This window comes from Apium graveolens, chromosome 5 (genome assembly GCF_009905375.1).
Source record: "Apium graveolens cultivar Ventura chromosome 5, ASM990537v1, whole genome shotgun sequence".
In the NCBI taxonomy this organism is placed as follows: Eukaryota; Viridiplantae; Streptophyta; class Magnoliopsida; order Apiales; family Apiaceae; genus Apium; species Apium graveolens.
The window spans coordinates 255,137,828-255,143,907 of NC_133651.1; the positions used below are offsets into that span (position 1 = coordinate 255,137,828).

A 6,080-nucleotide genomic window follows, 5' to 3' on the forward strand; every position below is an offset into this window, starting at 1 on the left:
ACCCTAAAAATTTTCCTCTGATTACCTTCTCCTGCACTTTTTCCCGCCTCATTTGTTGTAGTTTGTTGATAGTAATTACCCTTCTCGAGATTGGTGCCCCAATCTGTACCTCTCTCAACCTGGAGGCACTTACTTTTTTCTTGCCCCGCCGCCCTACCTGGAGGAGCTCTCAACCATCCCTCATTCTTTTGGACTATCCTGAATATTCATCTCTAACTTTCGCCTGCAAAACCTTTATGTGTGGGTCATTATTCCACAATTGAAGAGAAATTTCCCTAAGCATTCGTATTTGCACCAGGAAACACACTATATACCATCTTTTTTACAGATATTTTTCTTCTCTTTTAAAGGTTTTCGAACATCAATCTCGATCTGCACTCTCATACTTTCACGCCAGATACTAGTATTGTTGTTGAGATCATATGCTATGAAGGACCCAAAGAAGTTTCCCAATTTCTTACCTACATACTCCGACATAAAATCAGGGGGTAAGCCATGAAATTGGATCCAGAAGTTTAGATCTAACAAAGGAACCTGTAACAGATCTCCTCCATTCGGAATAGTATTCACAGCCATCATAGCTCCATGAAACGCCTATGGACGTCAATTCTAAACCCACTCCATATAATCAGCATGACGTGCATGCCTCCACACATCTGTTACTTCTGTTATCATTGCTCGCGTATTAAAAAAAATTCATCAGAAAATCTTCCTACCAAACATAATTCAAACTTGTTGGAAATATCTTCAACACTATCATCAAAGACCAGTCCTGCATTTTCTTCATCCTCGACACTCATCTCTGCAAACTGGTTGCTTATATTCTCTAGAATAGCCATGATTAAACACACTCTCACACCTCAACGATTAGGGTGAAGAGAAAAACCAAAGACTCTCACTTAGTTGGACAAAAAAATTTAATTTTAAACTACTTTTTTAACTATATAGACACAATTTTTTTATATTTTTAACTTTATATGGTCAATTAACAATTTTGTAAGTTTACTTAGAAAGTTAACAAAATAAAGAAGCAGAGTAAACAACCAATATACTACTAACTTAACTTATATACCTTATAAATTTTCAACATTATAATATCATATTTTTAAATTAAAAAGTATATTACATATTTGTAATAAAAAAAAATCAAAATAGTTTCATTTAACAGTTATTTTGTTAGTTTGATTAATATTGTTAGTCCCTAACAATGCAACAAGAATTACAGAAGGGGGGTTGAATGGAATTCTTGAACCTTTTTCAGAAATATAAAATGTTCTAACTTAAGATATATATGACAGTGTTTTGATTTGCAAAGTGCGGAATTACAAGTTAAATATGAATCAAAACACAAAGTAATAAAAACATAAGTCTTTAAAACTTTTGGGTGGATTAGAAAGTATCCACCAGAGATATATAAATATATCGAGAGAACTCTGTGAAGCTTGAATAGCTCACAGCTGCTTACAAAATAAGAACAACTAAACTTACAGAGAAATGCTAAGAATACAGCTTACAAATGTTTCTCTGAGAATTTACTTGCTTAGTCTCTTTTTTTTGTTCTAATTGCTACTCTTGGTTTATATATCACCAAGATTACACAGTAATAAGACAAGATAATAAAACAAAACCTATCAAGTCTAATACTATGCTACTTGATTACTCTATTCCAGCATCTTTGAATATCTTCATAATAGTATGGAAATAGAAATGCTTCTTTGTTCTCAAAAACCCAGTTGAATAGGCTTCCACATTTCTTTTGCATACACTCAACGCATGTGACTGTGTTGTCACTGTCAACAGATGTTTGAATTGATTATCTGTCGGGTACATGATTATCCGTCGGGTTGCCTTGTAGATCATCCGTCGAGTAACATTGTTGATCATCCGTCGGGTAGCTATTTGGCACTTGACTTCATTTCATTTATGCAGAATTACAAGACATCATGTATGTACAATTAATCAACCTATTCTGCATATCTAATTAATGTCAACATGACTTATATGCTACTACAGAATCTAAACAAAGGTGTTTGCAGAAATGTGCTTCATGACTTATTATTACACAAGCTACTCACTCGATGGATGTCAAATCCTTATCCGTCGGGACTATATTGAGTCATCCGTCGGGACAATATTTGCTTATCCGTCGAGTGCTACATTTTTTACTAAGTTAAATCTACTAAGGTGTTTTGTTAATGGAATCATCAAGTCCACAACATATTCCTAACAAATATTATTATTTATATTATAAGAGGCAACTTAATAATATAATAACTAATAACCTTTATGTTAAAAGAATAAAAAAAGACTCATGACTAGAACTTAGTTATGAGTTATTTAGTAAAAAATTCTTCAAAATTTTGTGTATAATTATTAATTGAATTATTTAATAAAAGCCACAAAATCGAATATATTTAGAGTCATATAATTAGAATGTTTCATCATTCAGCCTATTTTAGAAGACTACTTTTATACTTTATTTGTCATCTTTTATTATTTTATCTAAAAAAGTTATTTTAAACATGTTAAAGAAATATGTATATACAATTAAATTGTTAAACGTTAAAATTGTTTTACTAGTTGCTCTTCTATATATTTACTCAAATTATCTCTATCATTTATTTAATGTTAGAGATACCAGACGTATATGATCTGATTTTATGCGCCTATTTATAATATTTACATGTCTGTTCTGACCAGACATTTAAAACAATATGCGTTATTCCTATAACAGACGTATATAATCCAGATATTATACGACTCCTTCATATGCATCTGGAAAACTCAGAGGCATATAAGCTTTTTTATAAGACACATATGATACTTTTTGTACTTGTTACCGCTATATTTTAATAATGCTACAATAGTTGACAAAATGCTAATAATCAAATCCGAACCTAATATTAGTGACTGAAAAAATCCGAACCTAACATTAATGAGTAAAACAAAAAAAAATTATAGTTAAGTGGTAAGTTTATAAATACATATTAAGTTGGGTGACGAAAAAATTTATTTTTCCAAAAATTTATTTGGTTTGCCATTTTAACAATCAATCATCAATTCGACTAGTACAACTAACTAGTGTTTAGTTCTGAATTTGTGTTTCGATTATTTTAAAAATATTTTTCATCGATCCAACCGTATGGATGACAATATATATCTTTCAGATTAAATTATTTTATCAAAATACTTTAATTTTTTCTGAAATTCTTGAAATGTCACCCTGATAAGTGGATTTTATATCTACTTGGAACGCTTCATTACAAGTTTAAGTTGGTGTTTTGGACTCAATTTGTTGGTATTTTTGATGTGTTTTTGTGTTATTGTATTTAAGGTATCAGTTATATGAAGAAAGGAGTTTTTCAAGGAAATATGCTGAAAAGAGATCAGAATTGGAATCCTAGGATATTCTCAATTTGTAGAGAATTTTATTAGCTTCGCATGGGCAGTTGAATCGCCTAATTCTGACGAGCAGAACTCAAGATATGGCCAAAAGAAGATTTGTCAGAAAAATTCCAGAATGTTAGCGCGGGCGCGCTGCCTTCTGCCGCTGAAACACTATTTCAGCGTGGCCCGCGCCCATTTTTTTCCCCAGAATCTTGATTTTAGTCGAAATTAAATATTTTGAGAATCCTGGTCATCGTGGAGCCTATATATAACCATAAAAAGACGTTTTTAACAAGAAGAAGACCTGGGAGAGCAATAAGAAGACCTAGAGAGCACGAGAAGGCTACAAAGAGGAAGACTCTTGTTTTCTTTAATATAGTTGATACTTGGATGCTTGTTTTCGATTTGTCTTTTAAACCTAGTACTCTTGTATTATTTTATTATCATGCTTTCATTGGAACCCATGGTGACGATGAGTTCGGTTATGAACTAATTGTTATCGTGGGATTCTAACGGATTTACTTATGGATTTCTATAGTTAATTTGTTTCAATATCTTGGTGTGTGGTGATTGATTGATATCCTAGTATTGGTTGTTCTTATTCATCTTATGTGCGTAGCAAATATATAAGATCGCGTGTTAATCTCTATTGAAGAGAAAGTGAATATAGAGATTTAGAACTTGCCATGCTAGCATAAATTTATGTATTTGTTATGCATGTTTCGGGGGTAATTTTAACCATCTTACTTGCCCTATGTAATCGTGATAGATAACTTGTTCATTAAACCTTTATGTTGTCAAATTCTATAGACATATAGGGTCACAACATAATTGGTGTATATTCAACTTCTATCTCTTTTGTGGATGTCTGGTAGTAGGGTATTCGTACAACGAAAGTTGGCGTTTACTAGTTTCTTGTTATCTGGTTAGTTGTCATCAACATTGCATGCTAAGGTTAATAACAATGACTTTGAATGAAGTATTTAATGAAGTTAGAATCCCATGTTTGTCTCATATAAGTAATTCAACCTCAATTCTCTTAGTTAATGCTATTTAGTATAATCTCTTAGTTTAATCAAAACCCAAATTGTTATTTGTCTTAGCATTGAGCGATAACCATACATTGTTGCATAGGTGCATAAATTGAACTTAACCTAAACCAGTCTCTGTGGGAACGAATCTGATTTATATCTTATACTACTTGCGAACGCGTATACTTGCGTGAATTTTAGTGCATGTTTTCGACCTAACAAGTTTTTGGTGCCGCTGTCGGGGACTCGGTGTTAATTTTTAGTTTATGTGCTTGTCATCAGTGTTCATTAAAGTTCACAGACTTGGATTCTTTTACTTTCACGGTTTATTTGTTTATTTTTCAGATACTCATTACAATGGGAGATCCAGCAACACGAACGAAAGCCTTTTGGATTTTTTAACCCAAGATCAATGACATTCAATCTAGCATTGTCAGGCCATCTATCACACCTAATACCTTTGAGATCAAGCCTGGCATAATTCAATGGGTTCATAATTCAATCGAGTTTGGGGGTTCTCCAACGGGAGATCCCAATATGCACATTAGGGATTTCATTGAGATTTGCGACACCTTCATGTTCAACGGTGTTTCTGAAGATGCTGTGAAGCTGAGATTATTCCCATTCTCTCTGAGGGAAAAGGCTAAAAGCTGGTTACACTCTCTTCCAGCTGGTTCGATTACTACTTGCGAAGATCTTGCTCAAAAGTTTCTCACTAAATTCTTCCCTATGGCAAAGACAGCTGCAATCAGGAATACTCTTACTCAATTTGCGCAACAATCAGGAGAATCTTTATATGAAGCTTGGGAGCACTACAAGGAGATGCTTAGGAAGTGTCCTCATCATGGAATGCCTGATGGGATGATCATCAATTGTTTTTTATAATGGTTTGGGAGCACAGTCCAGAACCATGCTCGATGCAGCATCAGGTGGAGCCTTATGGGCTAAGAGCTACGATGAAGCTTATGATCTAATTGAAGTAATGGCTACTAATGAATATTAGTATCCAACTTAGAGATTGCCACATGGAAAGGTATCAAGAGTTCTTCAAGTGGATACAGCTACAGCTATCACTGCTCAACTAAAGGAGTTGTCTATGAAGATCGATTCTGTGGCTAACTATGATGTTAATCAGATAACTAGTGTTTGTGAGCTATGTGCAGGTTCGCATGCAACGGAGCAATGCGCTATATCTAGTGAATCAGCTCAGTTTGTGAGAAACTTTCAGAGATCGCAGCAACCAGTTCCAGAAACTTATCATCCTGACAACTGGAATCATCGTAACTTCAGATAGAGCAATAATCAGAATGCGATGCAACAACCGTTACAGCAGTTTGAAAATGAGCAATTCAATCTTCCTGGTTTTTAGCAATAATTTGCACCAAGACAACAACTCCAACTTCAACAACAAACACATGGAGGTGTAGGTCAATATTCGAAATGAAAAATCTGAATTGGAGGAGTTGAGGCTTATGTGCCAAAACCAGGCTCTTATATGCCAAAGCCAGGTTGTTTCTATCAAGACTCTAGAGGACCAAATAGGGCAAATTGCTAACGCCTTATTGAATCGACCACCAGGAATGCTTCCTAGTGATACAGAAGCCAATCTAGGCAAAAGGGAAGTTGAAGAACATGTGAACGCCATCACCTTGAGGTATGGAA

General features: G+C 34.1%; 1 non-coding gene across 1 annotated transcript; it reads right to left on the minus strand.

The window, feature by feature from the left end:
- Positions 1–5,162: 5,162 nt before the first annotated feature.
- LOC141663329 (small nucleolar RNA R71) lies at positions 5,163–5,269 on the minus strand. Its single transcript, XR_012551408.1, has one exon. It is a non-coding gene; the product is annotated as a small nucleolar RNA R71 (small nucleolar RNA).
- Positions 5,270–6,080: the final 811 nt, after the last annotated feature.